General features: G+C 44.2%; 1 protein-coding gene across 3 annotated transcripts in view; it reads left to right on the top strand.

The window, feature by feature from the left end:
• ZHX2 (zinc fingers and homeoboxes 2) overlaps positions 1–23,132 on the top strand; it is a 117,355-nt gene that overhangs the window by 60,577 nt on the left and 33,646 nt on the right. Inside the window, exon 2 of one of the 3 annotated variants that reach the window (XM_075920174.1) lies at positions 10,039–10,149. The exons of the other annotated variants lie outside the window; for them this stretch is intronic. The gene's annotated coding sequence lies outside the window, so the exon portion shown is untranslated. The remainder of the gene's footprint in view (positions 1–10,038; positions 10,150–23,132) is intronic. 3 annotated transcript variants of the gene reach the window in all.

The raw sequence follows: 23,132 nt of genomic DNA, 5'->3' as shown, positions 1-23,132 counted from the left end.
TTATCAAATAAAAAAAATATTTATGACAGTGGTGAATTTATAGTATTTATTCTAAGATTTTTAATAGACCGTGTTAATAATGGATTTACAGTATTTATTATATTTATTCTATGGTTTCTAGTAAAACGTGTCAGAGATATAAGGATGGGAATGGCAAGGGGAATAGTCTCTAATCTTAAAATATCCAGCTACAGTAATTAAATAACAGTGATAACTACAAACTCTTATGTACTACCCAAAAACAACTACAACACTAAGCTTATACAACAGGAAAAAATCAAATCATACATACCAACTTACACAGCACACGGAACATTTCACAGATATCGGTTCGGTTGCGAAGGCTTTGGTTACGCCCGAGAGTCGGGGGAGGTGGCTGGTCGGTTGATCAGGCCGGCAGCGCTTTGAAGTATACGAGAAGGCACACGCACGGTGGTACGTGTGTTGCAAAGACCTCCTAGAGCGAACTGTGCGATGGGTATTTATCCCCAAATCTGCACATCGCTTGCCCGCGCTTGCATATTACCATATATGGCCCAGTGGTCACCAAGTGGGGGGGTCTGTGTCCCAGGGGTTGGGCCGAAACTGTGCAGGTTTCATGCGACCAGGTAAGCCCCGCAGTTCTCATGCCAAGGTGACGGGTGGGAGAGTCTGAAGCTATTTTCCCCTTTTCACACCTTTCCTTTTTCTAAAGGCAATGGTATGCAGGAAGGATGCGGCCAGTTTCTCTCAAGGAGTACTGCAGAACAAGAGCGGCCTGGCCAAACTTTTTTTAATGGGGGGGGGCAGTTTCTTTTCTCTAACAACTGGTAGGTCTGGCTTGTTAACTGTATTATCCTGGATAGAGGGAAGGTAAAAGGAGCTCTGAGCAGAAAGGCTAGGGGGCTGGGATAGAGAGGGGAACCCAAGGATCAGCCAACTTGGAAAGAAAGCATAGTTCATGTGTTTGTTTGTTAGGACAGCTCTATGCTAGGAGGTTTTTCCAGTCTAGTTAAGAGCATAAGAACTTATGGTCAACCTACCTATGTTGGTCGGGGCATAGAAAAATCCTCACCCAGAGCAATGTACAGGCAGTCCCCGGGTTACGTACAAGATAGGGACTTTAGGTTTGTTCTTAAGTTGAATTTGTATGTAAGTCGGAACTGGTACATATTGTAGGGGAAACTCTAGCCAAACATTTCTCCAGAGCTCAGTTTTATTCTCCCACACCTCACTTCCCTCAGTCCTTTATTCTCAAGCTGAGGTGTCTGCTGAGAAAAGCTGCTCCACATCTCCCTGGTCTGCTGGGTGGGACGCTAGCTTTGTGTCTCCCTGGTCTGATAGGGGGAAAAGCAGCTAGTGCGGGGTTGCCTCACCTCGTTTGTAAGTAGGGATCCGATGTAAGTCGGATCCATGTAACCCGGGGACTGACTGTAGTTCAGCTGACATAGCCCCTTGTGTACATAGCACTAGGAGGATGGAAGAATTCAGTGGGAGATGAATGAACTACAGCACTGGGAAACCCACTCCCAGCACAGTAGTGAGTGACTGCAGAGGTGCAGCTTCAGCTGTGCTGCTGTGTTGAAGCATAGGAATAGCTAGTGCACCCAAGATCAGAGTTCAGGATTCAGTTTCCTGTAACAGATGATGATACCAAGGCAGCTCTAAAAACTGTTGCAGGTATTTGTGATGGTTGCTTCCAATTCGATGAGAAACTTCTGACACAGTCCACTGTTGGAAAGAGGACTGAGTGCTAGGTGGAACATTATTGCACTTTTCTGATTGTCAGTGCTTGTGTTTCTAGATCAGTTTCTCCTGGCTTTTCAGTAATAGCTCATTCTATGAGACTATTTAATGCATAATCTTTAGCAGTACTGGGAAAAGAGACCCACTGCAGAGAGCTGCTTCAATAACACCAATAGCATGACAATGAATTGTTTCACAGGTACTCTTTGTTAGCACTATCCTCCTGGTGAGTGCTCCTCAGTGCATCGGCTAACACGAATGTGGAAATAACTCCGGGTTGGTTTTCTAGAGAATGGATTGCTTATGACTATTACTCCAGCCATGCATTAGAGAAACAGAATTCTGTCACACTCCCCTGTTGTGCAGCTCACGTGATTTGCATCATAATTAGCCCCATGTGATGTGAAATTTGCATTGGTTAATTTGTGCTTAGCACTGATTTTGCTTTTAAGCAAATTAGGCTAGTATTTTATAAATGCACTGTGCACACACTGGAGTACAATAATAGTCTGAATTTTCTCAGTTTTTACTGTCAACATTAGTCATCACTCAGTCAGATCTAAACAAATCTGTCATGTTTTCCTTTCTACGCTGCCCAAAGTACAGTCCTCCCACTGAAAAGTCTAAAACCAGTCTGCAATGCCATTCAGCACTGTCTGGATCCCAGCCAGCAGTGCCACGTGTGAATTTAACCTAGTACCTTTTCACAGTATCCACTTAGCAAGTTTAAGATGTTTATGTGTGTAGGAGAGGAGAGAGAATGCAATCTTGAGAAGTCACTAAGGCCAAAGTCCTAAGATCCAGTATTACAGGGAATTGTACAGTATTAATGCTGGCATTTTTCAAAATATAATAGTGGGTGAGAAGGAACATGTTTTTTGTTTTTGCAGAAGGAGGAAGTGGATTTTTGGTTTTGTGCTAAACCATTTAATGGGTTTCTGCTGTTAGTGCAAACCTTTTCTCTGCCAGTTTTTCTGGTGTGCCAAAACATGAGCCAGAGCCACCAAGAATAGGCTTTCCTTCCAGTATCCATGGAGTACACCTCTTCCATTCCACTAGCATCACTATAGGATTTCAAACAAAACCTACTAAAGTTAGACAATTTTAAATAAGCAGGTTCAGAAAAATTTCATCCAAGAGTTTTAAAAGAGCTGGTGTTCTCTGGACTGTTAATGTTGATTGTCAATAAGTCTTGAAGCATTGGAGATGTTCCAGAATATTGAAAGAAAGCGAATATTATGCCATTTTTAAAAGAGGTTAACAGGATGACCCGGGTAATTATAGGCCTGTCAAACCTGCCATCAATCCCAGGCAAGATAATGGGGCAGTCAAGACAGGACTCTGTTAGTAAAGAATTAAAGAAAGGTTATATAATAAATGCAAATCAGCATGGGTTTATGGAAAACAGAACCTGTCAAACTAACTTGATAGTGTTTCCTGTGAGAGCAGAAGTTTGATTAATAAGGATAATAGTAATAGTGTTGATATAATATATTTTAGGCTTCTGTAAAGTGTTTGTGGTACCCAATGATATTTTGATTAATAAACAAGAAAGATACAAAATTAACATGATACATAGTAAATGGATGTGAAACTGGCTAATTAATATGTCTCAAAATCTAGCTGTAAAAGGGGAACCCTACTCAAACAGGTTTGTTTCCATGGGGTTCTTCTTTAATAGCCTTACGTTATTTAACATCCCCATCAATGGCCCGGAAGAAAAAATAAAATAATCACTGATAAAGTTGCAAGTGACACACAAATTGGGGAAGTGGTAAATAATGAAGAGGGCAGGTCACCGATTCAGATCACTTGGCAAAGAGGATGTAAGTTAACAATATATCTTTGATAGGGCCAAATGTAAATGTATGCATCTAGGAAGGAAGAATGTAGGTCATACTTATAGGATAGGGGACTCTATCCTGAGAAGCAGGGATTCTGAAAAAGATTTGGCAGTGGTGGTGGGTTATCCGATGAGCATGCACTCAGTGTGTGATGCTATGTGGAAATGCACAAACGGGGAAGTAGAGACTTGACTTTACCTCTGTATTTAGCACAATGCCTGCACTGCTGACATACTATGTCTCTAATTCTGAAGCCCACAGTTAAGAAGTCTGTTGGTATATTGAAGAGGGTTCAGAGAAGAGCCACAAGAATGATTAGAAGATGAGAAAACTTGCCTTAGTGATAGATCAGGGGCAGGCAAAATGCAGCCTATGGGCTAATTATGGCCTGCCAAACATTTGGATATGGCCCACAGCCCAGCTGGATCCTGGGGCAGGCTCCCTGGCTGCCACAGCCCCATATGCTACTCAAAGTGTATCTCTGAACTGCACATGCCCCTTACAGGGAGAGGGGGAGAGGAGGGGCGGAAGGGAATCCATGCCTTGTTCCTCCCCCAGCACCATTCTCGCAGCTACAAGTGAAGTGCTTGCAGCCACACACAGCTGCAGAGACCCACAGTTCCCCTCCAAAGGACGCACCACTCCGCTGGCTGCTTTGAGCAGTGTGTGGGGCTGCAGCAGCCAGGGAGCCTGCCAGAGATCCTGCTGCACCACTGGCCAAAACCCACCAGTGGTAGGCGTCTCTCAACTAAAGTCTGCACCTGGCACCCATCCCTTGTACCCCAACTCCCTGCTCCAGGTCACGACGTTCTCCTGCACCCAAAGTCCATCCTAGGTCCATGCATCCCTCCATTAATATTGTAGAAAAGTGCAATATTTAGCTCCTTGACCACTTACCAAATTCTTGGCAGGGCCTCCCATTGAAAATTATTGCCCATCCCTATGATAGGCTCAAGAAGCTCAATTTTTTTCAATTTAACAAAGGTTAAATAACGTGAGCCAATGTGTGGAAGTCAGAGCTAGAAAAATTCAGACCAGAAACAAGCTGTACATTTTTAACAGTGAAGGTAATTAACCCTTGGAACAATTTACCAAAGATCATGGTGGATTTTCCATCACTGACAATTTCTAAATCAAGATGGGATATGCTTCTAAGAGCTCTGCTCTCGCAATTATTTTGGAATGTTTATAGCCTCTGGCTGTGTCTACACTGGCCACTTATTCTGGAAAATCAGCCGCTTTTCCGGAATAACTTGCCAGCTGTCTACACTGGACCCTTTAATTTCTGGAAAAGCACTGACGCTGTACTGTAAGAAATCAGCCGCTTTTCCGGAAATACTATGCTGCTCCCATTCGGGCAAAAGTCCTTTTTCCGGAAAACTGTTCCAGAAAAGGGCCAGTGTAGACAGCACAGTAGTGTTTTCCGCAAAAAAGCCCCGATCGTGAAAATGACGATCGGGGTTTTTTTGCGGAAAAGCGCATCTACATTGGCACGGATGCTTTTCTGGAAAAGGTGCTTTTCTGGAAAAGCATTCTGCCAATGTAGACGCGCTTGTTCCAGAAATACTTATAACGGAAAACTGTTCCGTTTTAAGCATTTCCGGAAAAGGGTGCCAATGTAGACATAGCCTCTGTGTTATACAGGAGGTCACAGTAGATGATCCCAGTGGTGTCTTACGGCCTTAGAATCTGAATCTCTGAAAGGGGGACAGCTTGTTTCATATGTCTTGTGGTACTATGCATATGGCATTTAATCTTACACCTCTTAATTCAATGGCAAAAGTCTAATCGATTTCCTTGAGACAGGATCAGGCCCTTAACCAAGTGTTTGGTAGGCACTAGAGCAATAGGCAAGTAGACAAAGTGAATGTGCCAGATGAATATATGCATGCAAAAAAAGTTGTAACTCTGCATTCCCTTAATAAAAGCCTCAGCCTGTATTATAAAAGAAAAGAATTTCTGCAGCCTTCTGTAGCAATGGTCTGAAACAGTGTTGATTACTGTGATGATACTGCAGTGTTTTGATCCATTACTCTAGAATACTGGCATTTACTTTAATGAGAAAGGATTCAAAGCTATTTACGCCTCTTGTCTGTGCAGAAACCCTGAAGTGTACATTTCAGGTGCATGGTGAGAATCTGGAAGTATCTCTTTCAAGACCTCCTGTCTGGGTAATTGCTACAGCCCTGAAAATCCTTGGATACAGATATCCACAGCTCATTTTTGCAGATGCGGATACAAATTTTGTATCCACACAAGGCTCCACTGTACTTTTTGGACTAAGCAATGATTGCTTACACTGGAGTGGCACAGTGAGATCAGCACTAGGTCCTTGATAGTTAGAGAGGTATACAGCTGTCAAACTCTGATGTTTAGTACTGTGGTGAGTTTTCCAGAAACTGTAATTTTGGATCCTAAAAAGCTGAATGGAATTTTTTTTTTAAACATTTAACACACACACATTGTTTAGATCAGTCACTCCTAGTGGACCAATGGCAGCACAGTGTGAGAGATTACTTTAGTCAACATGTCCCTCCAAAACGGAGAACCGATTCTGACACATCCTCAGGCCTTGGGCTGGCAAGGCAGAGGACTGTGCAGAGCCCCCAAGAAGACCCCCTCCCTCTACTGTGCTAATGGCATAGACATGCTGCTGAAGGAGTGATAGACACAGCGGGGAGAGAAAATGGAGTCAAATGGGAGAATTAATGAACAGCTGCTGTTTTAGCAACTATGGTGTAGCCATATATTTGGATTCCTTTACTATACTAACTACAGCTAGTTTTAAAGGCGAAGTGATCTCAAAGGAACTTTTAATGGCAGAGTAAATCGAAATCTGTGATGGGAATGGGCATGTCAGGGATTTAATAAGATAGCTGCAGCGTAAATAAACATCAAAATCTTGACGATAAGGGAAGAGGATTTCTACCTTCATTCATGAGTATGGTGCACACAGTAACATTGTTGTGTCTGAAGGCCATGCAACAGTAGGTAGAGTTATCCGCAGCCACTTTAAAAATTCCAGTGGCTTGGTTCTCTTCACTGCACAGGTCCTTATGGAGTCAGCTCTGTACCTTACAAGCAAATCCCTCTTCTTTCTATTCCAGCAGGGTTTTCTTGGCCAGAGTTAGCTTTTGAGGCCTAGAGGCACTTGAATTCCAGAAGCAGGGTTCACTGCACTGCTTATGTGACAGGAGTGGCAGGGAGTTTCCTGCAAACTTGACTGGAGGCAGACTCTCTCTCTCTCTCCATGCACCGTCTCTGTCAGTATTTATCAGCCACTCTTCACGTCACCAGTTCAGGCCATGGCCTAGTTTGCAGATTACATTCTGCTTCATTACATCTTGCTGCTGTAGCAGAATGTGCTGCTGCACTTCTGGTCCTTTGAACTGCCCTTTCGTGCTGCCTGTTCAGGATATTATCACAGCTTAGATTCAGTGTTTATAAAACTCCCAATTAAAAAGAATAAAAACTGAAATAGATTTATATGGTAAATTAGATTGTCGAAATAGACTCCCAAAGGGACCATCTCCATCGCCTCCCTTTTATAACACAGCTTTTCTCTCTCTGTTACAAAATCGTTAAGCTCAAGCAGCTGAATATTTTTAAATATACCGAAACCACTTTATTGCTTTGTCTTTTAAAACACATTTTAATGTGACATTAGATAATCTAAGAGAGACTCTACTCTTTACTTCTAAAAGACTTAAAGGCAGCACTTTATACCTTACTCTGCATTAATATGCAAGGGATTGTATTTGCACAGAACCCAGTTCTAGCAGTCTCTTCTCTCCTTCCAGCCGAAATAAATGCCTGAGACCTAAAAATCTGGATAGGGTCCTGACATCAGCATAATGGACTTTGGGCTGTGCTTTATGGCATGATGTTTAATGGAAAAGTGATGTTGGGCAGTGGGCTATGTTTCCATATCTCTTGTACAGGAGTTCACACATGCACTGTCTTGAGCACTGAAATGATGCTGTGTCAACCACACTCTCTCCCTTCAAAGCTCTCAGGCTATGTCTAGACTGCAAGCCTCTTTCGAAAGAGGCTCTTTCGAAAGATACTTTCGAAAGAGCCTCTTTCGAAAGAGAGCGTCTAGACTGCACGTTGAACTTTCGAAAAAGCGGCTTGCTTTTTCGAAAGAAAGCATCCAGTGAGTCTGGATGCTCTCTTTCGAAGAAGCCCTATTTACATTGAAGAACGCCTTCTTTCGAAAGAGGAACTTTCGAAAGAAGGCATTCTTCCTCGTGAAATGAGGTTTACCGCCATCGAAAGAAAAGCCGCGTTCTTTCGATTTAATTTCGAAAGAACGCGGCTGCAGTCTAGACGCAGGTGAGGTTTTTTCGAAAAAAGGCTACTTTTTTCGAAAAACCCCCTGAGTCTGGACACAGCCTCAGTGAAAGAGGTATCTTCTATGGAGTTTTCAAGCATATTTCCCACTGTAAGTGATGATTTTAAAGTAAATCATTTTGACTTTTATCCAGTGCATTGTTTATACGGTATTGTCTTGAGGGTAGAAGCTGTGCCTTCTTTTCTATAGCCTCACTGACTGCACTCAGTGAGCTCGTACATGCAGTCCTTTTAGTAGTACATGTCTAGAAAACATGACCTAGGAGGAAGTATTAAAAAAACTGGCTTTGTTTAGTCTGGAGAAGAGAAGACTGTCGGGAGACATGATAACAGTTTTCAAGTACCTAAAAGGTTGCTTTAAGGAGGAGGAGGAAGAATTGTTTTCATTAACCTCCGTGGAAACAATTGTCTTTTGTGATAGGACAAGAAGCAATGGGCTTAAATTGCACAAGGGAAGTTTAGGCTGGACATTAGGAAAAACTTCTGTCAGCCTACCTAAGCAGTGAAACAAATTGCTTGGGGAAATTGGTCTGTCATTGGAGGCTTTCAAGAACAGGTAACAAGAACAGGTAACAAACACCTATCAGAAATACTCCAACATTCTGGTTATCTGAAGAAGTGGGCTGTGCCCACCCATGAAAGCTCATGATACCATCAACATGTTTTGTTAGTCTTTAAAGTGCTACCAGACTATTTGTTGTTTTTTTTAAGTTTATCCTGTACAGACTAACTCGACTACCCCCTGAAGCTTCGGAAATATTTTAGTTATTACTTAGTCTTGTTTTGAGTGCAGAAGATTGGACTAAATGATCTATTGAGGTCCCTTCCAGTCCTACCTTTCTGCGATCCATTACCTTACCTGATGTCTACCAAGATTTGTATTGGTGACATCTCCTAAATCCCATTTTGTCTGTGGTGTTTGTAAGGAAATACTTTTAAAATTTAATCCATAGATAGTTATCTCAGTAACTCTTATCAGAGTCTTCTTCCTTCCTTACTGTGCAGATAGCAGATTCCCCTAGATCAGAGGAGAAGGCTTGCCGCATCTTCACACATGACAGGACATCTTACTCCACAAAGGAAATGAAAACACTAAATGACCGAGTTCAATGGTCCCATAATTGTGAGGCATGTCCTCTGGGAATGTGGTGTCCAACCTATTCTGAAGCAGTAGCCACTATACTAGGGGAATTTGATATGTGTGAAGATTAGACACCAATACCATGGCTAGAGCCACCCACATGTGCTGCTGCACTGCGCAAGATTTCCCATGCAGATTTGCCAGTATGCTGTGATACTGAGAGTCTGTTGAGCAGGAACCTCGTGCCAAATTTTGTTGTGATGTGTTGGTGGAATAGGAAGGCAGCCCTACCTTAAGCAGAATAGCAGTTAACTAAAGTGAGTGCTTTTTTATAGACTATCCAAGGAATATATTCCAGTGTAGCAGAGAACGGACGGTTCCCTGACCATATAAGCTATTCTTTGATTTTTGCAAGGTGACAGTATCACCAGCACTCTTTTAAAAGGGGTGAGCAAAATTGCCTAGTTAGCAAGTGTGGATGGGGTAGCTATGATAATGCTGCTAGCCACACCTGTTTTTTTCACTAAACTTAAACATACAAGGGGACAGGTATCATGAATATCAATGACAAAGTAGCTTTTTGCCACCAACCAACCAATTGTAAAGCATTTCCAGGATATTGCTCAAATTTAAATGTTAAAGTGGTGTAAATGGTTAACAGAGTTCAGAGGAGGATGTGGTGACTCAGGAGAACAACAATACTTAGCACCTAAATGTTTTTTACCTTCAAAGTAGTTTATAATGAAGTGGTATCACCTCCCCTCTGCTAGGAAGGTCTGTATTAAGATCATGTTCCAGCACCTGCTGTGGGCTTCACTTGCCCAGCCTGCTATGTTCCATGTACTCAGCTACACTGCATGTTTCCATTTTTTGTAGGAATTGTTTTGACTTTCAGGTCATTAAAGAGCTCCTGACATATTACTAGTCTTCGTCATTTTTCTTCACCTTGTGATAGTTTGCTATTGTGCATTTAATGTTGTCTGTTGAGAGGCTGCCTGCATTCCTGAACTCGCTTTGTCCCATTTCATCCCATAGGGCCTCACCAACCAGTTCTCTGCATTTGTTAGAGCAGGGGTCTCAAACTCATGGCCCAGGAGCTAGCTGCGGACTGAGCAGTTCCACAGTCTGGCCTGCACACAGCTGCTGGTATGTAAGTCCCTGTGGCCTTGAGGAGGGAGGGTGTCTGTACCTTTCCCCCAAGTCTAGTCCATGCTCCGCCCCTGCCCTGTCTCTTCCTGTCCCTGCTCTGCCTTCTCTCCCAGCCCTCCCCCCCCCCATGCACCTCTTCCCTCAAGCCCCCTCTCCTGAGAGACATGGCCTCAGGGAGTGCCAGGGGGCCTGGCACAGGGTGGCAGCAGGGATCGGGCCCCCTGCACTCACCACAGCAATGGAAACTGTGGGGAAGCAGAGAAATGCAGCAGCCTAGTCACGCTGCTTTGCTGAGGTAGCAGGAAGCGAAGCCTCTCAGCCTCAGTGCAGGCTGGCTTGGGAGATGGTGGCAGAGTGGAGCAGGCTGATGTGTAGCTCCATTTCCCTGTGGCTTTCGCTGCCATAGTGAGTGCAGGGGGGCCCGACCCCTGCAGCCGGCCCCAGCTTGCCCAGGGCCCCGTGAGCTAACCTGAGTATGGGGGACCATCCCATTCATACGATGGTTGGGGCGCCCGTACCGAACTGTCCTATGGATGGGACAGCTCTGCACACGCCTCTCCCGGGCCAAAGGGACAAGCCAGTAGTGGCGCAAAGCTAGCAGCCAGAACTCACTCTAACACCCTGTGCTACGGTGGTGGCACCAGATGTTCCAGGAGCAGGGGTGTGTGTTAAATTGTCCAGGATTCGTAGGCAGGGCTCGGAGATGGATGGTGTGGGAGGAATGCACTTTGTCTGGAGCTTGAGCTGAAGAATCAGTCTCTTAAGCTAAAGCAGACTCACAACTTCTGTGGGTATGAAGGAGTGAAGCTTAATACACATTCCCCAATAGATTGTTTCCATCAGTAGGCTTGAAGATACTGACAGATCTTTTGCATGCCTCTGCCAGTTTCACCATGAGGAAGAACGATGAAACTATCAAAAACCTGGATGATGCTTTCATCACAACTGTGTTGCAGGCAAAACTTGCCTGGTTCCAGGTTTCATGATAAACCCAGACCTGGGCTGGTTTCTGACCCTTCAAAGAACCTGGACAGATTTACATCATTAAGAATGTTCCATCAGAATCTGCAACTTGTAATGGCTTCAGTCTGAAACTGGTCAGAGTTTGGGAGTTTGCTGTGAACATCTGCAATTAGAAACAAAGGGAGATTGGCAAGACCCTTGTAAACAGGAAGCGCCAAGTGATATGGGGAATTCAGTTACAACTCTCGGTTGCTTAGCTCCTCACAAGTCCACACCCAGAGATCACAGAGCTTCTCAGAACTGTGCAGGGGCTCGGCCTCCTCTCTAGGCCAAGACTGCTTTAAACCTCCCCACAACCCTCCCCACATAGAACTACTTCTTTTGCCTCAGGGCTCAGCACAGAAGACAGAGAGGTGCTATGGAAGAGAGAATGGTTGCTCCATTGGGACTGGAGGGAAAGGAGAGAGAACGCGCTCTCATGTGGTTGATTAGCAAAGGGCATCAGGAGAATGGGGAGGAGATAAGTTGCTCCTTTATTTCCCACCCCCATTTTCTCTGGGTCCTCGTGACTTCAGAATTCTGTTCATTTTCCCCTTTCTTCCCATCTGCTGGGGGTGTGACCATGACCCATCTGAAGATCACACCTCACAAAGCTAGAGATGCAGCAATATATACACAGGAACCAATCTAAACTGCCCCACCAGGGTAAATCTCTGTATTTAAAAACGGGAAAGACTTGTGAAATATAATCAAAGCTCTGGTTTTAGGAAAGGCTGATCGAAAATGTCCTGACCCACCTAATGCCTGCTTTCAAAGCATCTGGAGTAGGTGTAAATGGACTAGATTTTTCTTTTAAATCTCTCCCCCCCCCCACCCCCCAATCCTTTCTGTGCTCCATCATTGTAAGAACTTCCCTGCTGCATTAAAGAGATACAGGTGCATTTCATCTCTGCTTTTTTTTTCCCCATTTCACTTCTTCCCAGCAAGCATCAGTGGGGAGAAAAAAGCTATTGATTTATAACTTGTTTTCCTGCTAGGAGAGATTGACCTGGTGCTGTGTATCTTCAGACAGCTCCTTTTGAGCTACTGAAGGTTGGATCGAGGGCTGTATTAAAAGGTGTTCCTCCCCTGGAGCTAGCTGCACCCCAAAGAAATTGTGACCACATGCAGAGTTGTTTTATATCTTCACATCAATTTTTTTTGTGGACTCAGGGAGGGAAGACACATTTTCTTTTATTAAATATCCATTTGATTTCTCACACTGGACCTGACAGAAAACTTCTCTCTCTCTCTTTCACTCACTTTTCTCTCCCCTTTTTCTTCCCAATATGTTTTCACACAGGCCTCGGGCTGTACTTTTCTCCCTCTTCTCTAAAATGCTAACCTTGGATCACATCCAATATATCTTTCAATGGGTTAAATAATTTGTGGTGCTCTTCAATGTTTAATAACATAGTCTCTCCCTTGTGGCTTATTGTTCTTGCATCTCTAGGACCGGAGACACAAAGTAAACAGCGTTCTTCAAGCTGGATGTTGGTACATGAACTGGGAATGGCCTCTTTCACAGCAAATACTGTACTTGCATTACATTCTGAATGTAATGTATTTCTCACAGGAGCCACCTTATTTCATTTTAAAACATGAAAATATTTCTTTAGACTGCTTAGAAAAAGGGACTTTTCTATTTCTTGCTATGGACAGTAAATTGTTCCAACTTCAAACACATCTATACTGACAACAATATGGCCATCGGTTTCTAAAAGGTGAACTAAACCAGTTTTTCTGAACATTTTTTTTTATAAAGTACCCCTTTTTAAAAAAAATTGTAAGTATCCCCTTTAAAAAAAATTATAAGTACCCCCAGTACCTACAGTTTTCATACACACAAACATTTTTTTCTACCATTGCAATGCATTTGTTTAAACAACTTAATTGTCGCCAGGTGGGTGATAACATTTTTGGATGTAAAAAGTACAAAAATAATAAAGCATTGTAAAGCATTCAGCTTTCTCCAAATTTCAGTTGTGTTGACGGACCCTCCTCCTTCCCCAGACTTCTCTCGAGTACCCCTGAGGGTAGTCATATCACTGGTTGAGAAACACTGAACTAAACTACACTAAACACTTTGACTAGATCCTCTGATTGTATAAACTGGTCTAACACACCCTGGATGAATGGAATTAGGCAGATTTACACAAGGTGAATAACTGGCCCATTCTCTTTTAAAGGTCAGCATCCCGGATCTTTAACAGAGTGCATAGATATAGATAGATATAGACCTAAGATCAAGGGTTTGTTCTTTTTTCTCCTGAGTTGAAAAAATGCCTAGTCCTCTTTGAGTGAATGTGATGCCCTCTAATGTTACAAAAGAGCAAGAGGTTCTAAGTTTGAATGCTGGCAGTTGAAAAACTTTCTAAATTCACATTCAATACAGGCAGATATAATCCAAGTATTAGAGAGAGGCATAAATTTGGGATGATTCTGCCCCCTTCCTGCACACATACAAAAGAAAATAATGGTTTGGATTTTGGACCTATTTTATCTGAAACCCCACCGTTTGGGTGGATAAATGATTCTGGTTTGAGACTGATTCTAGCAGAAACCAATGTAGGTCTGGAACATGTTTATGCGTAGTCTCTCTTTGTTTTCAGATTGTGTTTCATCAGATTTGCTTTATTTTATGTATTTGTCTATTTTCATGAGCAGACACGAGGTAATCTGTTGGGAAGTGTCTGTCGTACCTCTTCAAATTCCTCTACTTTTTCTTTATCCTTCTCATATGAAGGGTGGGAACTTTTACTTAGGATTGAAATGTTTCAAAAGATAAAAAGAAGCACAAGCTGCTGCTTCTGCTCCTGTTGTGTGGGGAAAAGGTTGTAAAGGAGGTACCATTCCCATCTTCACCCACTCATCTGCTGTTCTTTGTGTCAGGCTTCTACTATTTCATGTCTTGTCTCAAGGCCATTGATACTAAGTAAACTGATGCATTTTTCTGTATTGGGTCGTTGAGATTTTCAACACTCTATTAAGCAGGCATGATCCACGTAGAATTTTGCCAGTGATAAGAAGGAAGTGGGATATTGTTTAGAAGGGACGGAAAATCCCTGGATTTACACTGCTTTAACTGGGATCAGATTTGGAGACAAAATAGTTACACAAAACTAAAGGACTGAGTGGCATGGCTATACATAAGCATATGCCTATGATATTATGCTTAGGACCCCAGCCACCAGAGCAGTTCGATAATGCGAAAATGTAGGCTTTCCTTTAAAAGGAAAACATTGTTTCTAACCTTTACAGTTGCAAATAAAAGCTTGAAAATGTGAACCAAGTTTAATTGCTTCAGGGCTGACTTCAGACTCCTTCTAGCAGAACTCCAGGAACAAGTTCCAGCGTCCTTCACTAGAGCCAGGGAGGTGGTCTCCACCTGCATCTGTGCAAGACAAGCTGCTTCTTTGGATGTGGGAAGCCCGTCACTCCTGTGATTCTGGAGCAATGCCACTCAAAGAAGCCCTAAGTGCCTCCCATCCTCAGGCAAGAAGAGCCCCAGGCCAGCAACAGTCAAGCCTTCCCCAGACCCAACCTGCTCTGGGGAAAAGCGTCTCTTCGAAGACCCTTTTGATAAGCCCTGTGCAAATTTTGGGGCATCTGAGTAACAAATATCTCAGGGGTTGGGTCTGGGGAAGGGAGAAGCGCAGCTGCAGCTGGCACAGGGGCTCCTCTGGGCAGCTAGGGGGAAGGCAGCTGAGGGTTTCTCTGGGCTACGGGTAGGGGCTTGTGGTTCTGGCTGAGGGAGGGAAATGGGAGGAGTCCATTGATTCTTCTGTCCTGGGGCCCAGAAATTCCAGTCAGTGGGCCTGTTCTTGCGTTAGAGTAACCAAGCCAGAGCTTTTTAGCAATCCTTTCCCTCCTGTTCCCTTCTCCACTTGAGTCCTTGCAGAAAAGCATGCTCTGTATCCTAGTGTGTTGCCATGGAAAGAACTGCAACATCATTGTGTGATTTTTATACAGCTTATACAACACACACACGAATTTACTGAAGTGTTTCAAAACTGGAAGACAACCCAAAATGTATTTTAGCACTAGCAGGTTACAAAATGTATTTTAGCACTAGCAGGTTATAGTTCTGTAGCCTGTACTGTAACTGTTGAGCGCTTTTCCTTGTCTAAGGATTTTGTGTACTTTGCTGCCAAATATACTGCTGAATGTTAATATGTCTGTTGTCGCTGTTTAAAGACTGTTTGTTTGGGGCCTTTTTTGCAGAGTGGAGGAAGGGAGCAGTGGAAGTGTGTGTTAACTGAACTGAGTGAGAAACCAGTATATAATCTGTTCTGTGGTTGCCAGAGGTCTGGGTTTTTTTTTATCAGGAAGTCCAACCAAAAAGGAGAACCAGCAGTGTCCAGTCAGATGTTCTGACTGAACATCAAAAATCTGGCTATCATAGGATGTGGGAGGGAAGCACCGGGTCATCAACCCATGCAGCCCAGTTTAGCTGGGCCACCTCCTACCTACATCTCATGGGCAGGCGGGCAGGCAGTAGGCTCCTCATCAGGCTGCAGTTTCTGTCCCAACCCTGGAGCAGAGGAAGTGTTGAGGAAGAAGGAGTGGGGAGAGCAATAAGCAATGGAAGGAAATGGAGCAAGCAAGCGGGTGGAGCCTTGGAGGAAAAAGCAGAGCAAAGGTAGAGCTTTGGGGAGAAGAAACAGAGCAGGGGCAGGGCCTCAGGGGGAAAAGGTGGGGCATAAGAGTGTCCAGATTTCAGAAATTAGAAATTTGGCAACCCAGGTCTGATCTCCTTGTTGCCCTCCTTCTTTAGATGTGTCTAGAGACGTGTCTAGAGATGTCCTTGTGCTTTTCACACTTTGTGATACATTATGGATTATTAACTTCTTGCAAAAATGATTTTTTTTTTTTTTGGTAGCAGGTGGGATTCATACCCTTGTTTTCACCTTTAATCTTGTGGGTTATTTGGAAATTAAGATTCCAAGAGCAATTCACATGAAACTGTGAAATTCTGTGCAATGTTTGGTTTCAGTCAGAATTTTGACTGGTTTCTGACTGAAAACCTCTTTCCACTCCATTTAATTTGAAAGGCAGTCCAGGCTGCCCGAACGACAGATCTTTCCTGAAATAATAATACGGAGCATTTTTATAATACCTTCCATCTGAGGTTTTCAAAGCGCCTCATCTCATTCCTGCAAATTAGAGATGTGGTATTGAGCGCACTTCACAGATACGGAAACTGAGGAATAACAGCATCGGGGGTTGGAGCAGAAGAAGGAAAAAAATTGAGTGAGGAATAAGAATCATAAAACATAAGCGGGAAAACAGTGATGTTTCAAACCTGAGCCTAGATCCTGCTTCCTTTTTGCTAATTTAGATGGGCACAGAATTGCAAAGCTTTGAGCTTATTTATACTTTCGTACTTCCACCAGCTGTGTTTTATTTTATGTTTGCTGTATTTCATTCATCCTAATGTAATCCTTTTGGAGGGGAGCTAATACATTTTACCTTTTGGAGGAATGGATTTGTTACAAGAAGTATTTAAATAATTTCTTCAAATTTACTATATATTTGAGCGAGTTTGTCTGTCTGTGTGTTCAAGAATTCCTCCTAAACAATAAGAGCTAGGACCATCAAATGCAGTATACAGTTTCCTCTTATCATAATTTAAAGCAAGATAAGGGCTTAGTTGTGCCAGGAAAATAGGTTGTCCCTGGAATAGGATTGCTTCTCCTAAAACCATATAGAAAAGAGACCGAATCACCAGGCAGGTGAAAGAGGCTGCCGGGGGGCATGCAGCTATCTGGGACTGCTCTGGTTCTGAGCCTACCAATCCCAGGCATCCTTTAAGGAGGGAGGAGGGGGGGCAGGGTAAACTTCCCCTACTCCAATTTATATGGGAACGGTGCTGGCTATTCCCCTTTGTCAGGGAGAGAGGGGAAAGGGTATAAACTGTTCACAAAGAACAGGCGGGGGAGAAAAAGAGGAGTTGCATTGTATATAAGAAAGCAGTATGATTGCTCAGAGCTCCATTATATAGAGCAGCGGTTCCCAACCTTTTCCAGATGGGGCCCATTTTGACAATTCAGGAAGATTTGGTGGTGACCCAAGGCAATTCAGAAACGGGGGGAGGAGAGGGATCAGAGCCATCTGGGGAGACACTTGGCAACCCTTTTGAAATGAAATGGTGACCCATATTTATGTCCCGACCCATAGGTTGGGAAACCCTGATATAGTGGAAGAAAAGCCTGTTGAGAGTCTATGGATTAAGTTTAGAGATAGAAGCAACAGGGGTGATGTTGTGATTGGTGTGTGCTATAGATCAGGCGGATGAGGTAGACAAGGCTTTCTTCAGACTACTGAGAGAAGCTTCCAGATCTCAGGGCCTGGTCGGTTTCTAGCGGAGTCCTCCAAAGATTGGTTCTAGGACCGGTTTTGTTCAATATCTTTATTAATGACGTGGATGAGGGGATGGATTGCACCCTGAGCTACTTTGCAGATGACACTAAGCTAGGGGGAGAGGTAGATATTCTGGGGGGCAGGGATAGAGTCCATAGTGACCTAGCCAGATTAGAGGATTTGGCCAAAAGAAATCTGATGAGGTTCAACAATGACAAGTGCAGTATCCTGCACTTGGGATGGAAGAATCCCAAGCATTGTTACAGGCTGGGGACCAACTAGCTAAGTAGCAGTTCTGCAGAAAAGGACCTGGGGGTTACAATGGATGAGAAGCTGGATATGAGTCAACAGTGTGCCCTTGTAGCCAAGAAGCTAATGACATATTAGGTTGCATTAGAAGGAGCATTGCCAGCAGATCTAGAGAAGTGATTTTCCCCTGTGTTCAGCTCTGGTGAAGCCACATCTGGAGTATTGTGTCCAGTTCTGAGCCCCCCACTATAGAAAGGATGTAGACGCATTGGAGAGGGTCCATGGGAGGGCAACCAAAATGATCAGCGGGCTGCACCACGTGACCTATGAGGAGAGACTGAGGGAGTTGGGTCTGTTTAGTCTGCAGAAGAGATGAGTAAGGGGGGATTTGATAGCAGTCTTCAACTTCCTGAAGGGAGGGTTCCAAAGAGGATGGAGAAAGGCTGTTCACAGTAGTGACGGATGGCAGAAGAAGGAGCAATGGTCTCAAGTTACAGTGGGGGAGGTCTAGGTTGGATATGAGGAAAAACTATTTCACTAATAGTGTTGCCAGGTGTCTGGTTTTCTACCGGAAAGTCCAGTATTTGCACCCTCTGTCCGGTAGAAAAAATCAGAAAATACCAGATATGTGCAAAGTCCGGTATTTTCTGAATTTCCGCCTGAGTGCCGGGTGGAAGCCTGGCGGGGTTGGGAGAGCGACTGGGAAGCTGGGAGCCCTGTGATCGCAGCCCCACCTCCCAGCTGGGAGCCGCTGGTTGCGTGCAGAAGCCGGGTGGAGAGAGTGCCTGCCGGGGGCATGGCCTGCTGGACTCTGGCTGCAGCCAGTGGCTGCAACTTCCCGCCCCCCTTCCTCTGGCTCCCCGTCCAGCCCCCCCAGCCCGCCTCCCTTCCTTCTGGCCAGCCCCGCGGCCCCCGACCCCCACCTTCCCCCACCAGCCCCGCGGCCCCCGACCCCTCCTTCCCCCCGCCAGTCCCACTTCCCACCCTCCTTCCTCCCAACTGGCCCAGCCCCCCTCCCGGACGGTCCCTTCGCCCCCCCCCCGCCCCGCCCATGATCAAGTGTGTCTGGTATTTTGGGGTGGTCTACCTGTTAACCCTATTCACTAAGAGGATGGTAAAGTACTGGAATGGGTTACCTAGGGAGGTGGTGGAATCTCCATCCCTAGAGGTATTTAAGTGTCAGCCCTGGCTGGGTTGATTTAGTTGGGATTGGTCCAGCCTTGGGCAGGGGACTGGACTTGGTGACCTCCTGAGGTCTCTTCCAGCTCTTATGATTCTATGAAAGTGCACAGTTTGCTGCATTCCTAACTCTGGCTGGGGAGCGCAGGGGGCAGACAAACCTGGACCTGCCCCAGCCAGGGCACATGCACCCCTCCTCCAGCTATGCTCACTGGAGCTGTAGAAGTCATTGAGAGGGGCTTCTCACCCTGCCCCAAGTTGCTGTAGTGAGAGAGGGCTGGGGTAGTCCCCTCTCACCAGGGCAGCCTGCTTACTGAACCCCTCATCCCCAACCCCACCCCAGAGAAATGATTTAAATGAAGAAAAACCAAAAATGGAGTGTAGGACTTCAACAATGCTAGGTAAATCTTCTAGTACTTGTTAAGAGAATAAACCTGTGAAGTGACTAAACTTGGCAACGACAACAAAAAAGACCAAATCAAATGTACCTACTAAGTGGGAACTGAGATTTATGCCTCTGAGAGGGTATTTTCTGTATAATTGTCAGCATTTTCATTATAAAACAAGAGATCCCTGTGACTCACTGAAATGTCAATACGCAAGTCCCTATTTCTGCATTTTTGACCCATTGTTCAAGATACATTATAGCAGTCTTATTCATCTGGACATATTTCTTCCCTGCAGCTGCGTGGGCTAAAAGCAGGCAGTAGGACCTGACAGCAGTAGAAAGCAGCTCTTATTGTGAAGACCAGCCAGGGCAAAGGTGGGACAAGGCTGGATTCACGACAGGACAATCTGACCCAGTCTCTCTACTCCAAGGACACAGACCATCTGCCTGGCTATAGTGCCCTCAATAGCCTCATCAAAACTATAGAAATTACTAGGTGCCCAGACTACATCTCCTTGGTAACTGGCTGTATCACTGGTGGCTAATTAAAAAAAATGTAGTTACCCAAATAATCAGCTTACTATGCAATTTTCAGGTTGGTTCCTAAAACTCTTGTCCAAGGTCTTATCACCTATCTCTGGCCTCCCTGCATCCATAGGGCCTTCTCCCACATCATTCCATACAAAGCAGTACTGCTAAGGACCACATTCCTTATCTGTGGATCCGATCTTGTCACATGCAGTACACCCTCTAAATTCTTCTCTTGGCTTAGTTCTCTATTCCATTTTAACTTGTCCAAGCTTCATCTCCTCTTCTTCATCTCTCCCTCCCATACTCTTACCTCATTTTTGTCTCTTGCCATGTCATCCACAACCTCTCACACCACCAATGATGTCAGCCTCCGTACTCCTATGCTGCTTTTCACAATCACCTCTTTGTTCTTTTTAATGCTGCCCCTTCATCGGTGCTTATAAGAGACTAAGGGCCCGATATTCAGGAGCACTGAATACCTGTTCCTTTCATTGACTTCAACTGGAATCCTGGGAGCTCAGGTCCTCTGAAGGAGTTCTGTTCCACTGTCTATGGAATTCAATGGAAGTCCATTCATTGGCTTTATGGACACCAGACTAAGACTAAGTTACTTATATTGCAAATATTTAATCACTTTATTTATCTTAGTCTATTGTCCTATTCTCTATGCAACTCTAACTGACTGGGTTTACCAAAAAGCCAAAAACAAAACTGTTCCTAATAACAGGTTATTACAGATTTATTCACTACTTCTTGCACCTTCCTTTAAAAGCCTTGTATCTATCTGAGACAGGACACCAGGTGAACCACTGACAGTTCTAGGGATGACCAAATGTAGAAGTGTAAAGAAAGTGATTGCTATTGCTCTTGTTTGCTCATACATCTTTAAAGTTGCTTGAGAGCAAGAAGAATCCTGGAACTTAATGAGCAATATATTAAAGTCTCTACACTATCATACTGCGCCAGACCAATGATATATTTAGTCCAATATTCTGTCTTTTGACAGTGGCCAATGCCAGGTGCTTCAGAGGGAATGAAAAGAATAGGCAGTCATCGAGTAATCCATCCCCTATTGTCCACTCACAGCTCACACAGAGCATGTTGCAGTATACCCGCCCATCCTAGCTAATAGCCATTGATGCTTTTATGCATTTTAAACCTGCTGCCTGTTAATTTCATTAGGTTACCCCTAGATCTTGTGTTATGTGAAGGAGTAAATATCATTTCCTTATTCACTTTCTCTATCCCAGTCATGGTTTTATCCTATCCCCTCTTAGTCCTCTCTTTTCTAAGCTGAAAAGTCCCAGTCTTTTTATTTATCCTCATAAGGAAACTATTCTATACCCTAATCATTTTTGTTGCCTTTTTCTGTACCATTTCCAGTTCCAGTATATCTGTTTTTGAGATGGGGTGACTAGATTTGCACATAGTATTCAAGATGTAGATATACCATGGATTTATAGAGAGGCATTTTCTGATTTGCTATTTATCCTTTTGCTAATGCTTTCTAACATTCTGATAGTTTTTTGACTGCCACTGCAAACTGAGCAGACTTTTTTTCAGAGAACTGTCTACAATGATTCTTAAGATCACTTTTGCATTGAAAAAGCTAATTTAGACCCCATTATTTTGATGCATAACAGGGATTATGTTACCAGTGCACTTTGTGGCACTTATCAACACTGAATTTCATCTGCATTTTGTTGCCCAGTTTTGTGAGCATCCTTTGTAACTCTCTGCAGTCTGCTTTGGACTTACAAAATTTTTACTCAGAATAGTTATCTGCAAATTTTGCTGTAAAGTTGAGACCAGAGTCTCCAATACAGGACATTAAACTTAGCCTCAGACCCCTTTTTCAGATAATTTATTAATAGCTTGAGCAGGGACACCACTATTTATCTCTGTCCATTCTGAAAAAAAACAGGACTATGTAGCACTTTAGAGACTAACAAGATGGTTTATTAGATGATGAGCTTTCGTGGGCCAGACCCACTTCCTCAGATCAAATAGTGGAAGAAAATTGTCACAACCATATATACCAAAGGATGCAATAAAAAAAATGAACACATATGAAAAGGACAAATCAAATTTCAGAACAGAAGGGGGATGGGGGGAGGGGAAGGTAAATGTCTGTGAGCTAATGATATTAGAGGTGATAATTGGGGAAGCTGTCTTTGTAATTGGTAAGATAATTAATGTCTTTGTTTAAACTTAGGCGTAAAGTGTTGAAATTAAGTATGAATGACAGTTCAGCTGATTCTCTTTCAAGGGGGGTTGGGATGCACGAGGGGATGTGGGAAACTGGCTCTGGGAGAGGAGTCCATGCAGGGGAGAAGGTACGGGTTTCTGGAACTGAGAGGAGAGTCAGGGCTGGAGCAGGGGTGCAGAAGCAGGTGTGGAATGCTTGCTCTGAGGGGGGCCTCAGGTACAGGGGAGAGTATGGAGTACTGTCTCTGGGAGGGGATCAGGCTAGGGCAGGGGTTTGAGATGCACAATGGGGTATGGGATGTTGCTGGCTTTGGGATGGGGATGGGGATTGGTGTGTGGCCTCCTTCAAGGCAGCACATACAGCCAGCAGGTCCCAACTGATGGCGCAGTGAGGCCTCATGCCATGCCAGGAAGGAGCCAATGCACCCTTGTGGCCATGAGCAGAGGACGCATGGCACTGTGGGCTGACTCTCTTTGCCAGCATCACTCCTGCCTACCCCCACATTCCCACAGTTAGGGTACGTCTAGACTACCGCGTTTTGTCGACGGAAGTTTTGTCAACAGATACTGTCGACAAAACTTCCGTCGACAAAGAGCGTCCAGACACATTGAGTTCTGTCGACAAAGCAAGCTGCTTTGTCGACAGAACTCCGTAGTCTAGATGCAATGTTACAGGCAATAACACCTTCTGGCGACAGAACTCTGTCGACAGAAGGTGTTATGCCTCGTAAAATGAGGTATACCAGCGTCGACAAAACTGCTGAGTTCTGTCGACGTTATGTCGACAGAACTCAGTGGTAGGGTAGACGCTGGTATAGTTTTGTCGACAAAAGTCTACTTTTGTCGACAAAACTAGGTAGTCTAGACACACCCTTAGTGAAGGCTGATTTCCCTTTACAAAGGAAACACAGTTCCACATACCCAGCCAATGGGAGCTTGCAGACAGGAGCAGTGCACAAAGACTCCTGCTCCCCACCCCAACCCCTCTTCTGTATGCAGGGGGCAACTGGCTACTTTTGGGAATGGAACGGCATGGATCAACTGCGAGACTCCCCAGGAG

This window comes from Pelodiscus sinensis, chromosome 2 (assembly GCF_049634645.1).
Source record: "Pelodiscus sinensis isolate JC-2024 chromosome 2, ASM4963464v1, whole genome shotgun sequence".
Classification (NCBI taxonomy): Eukaryota; Metazoa; Chordata; order Testudines; family Trionychidae; genus Pelodiscus; species Pelodiscus sinensis.
This window is presented reverse-complemented; position numbering and strand designations above follow the sequence as displayed.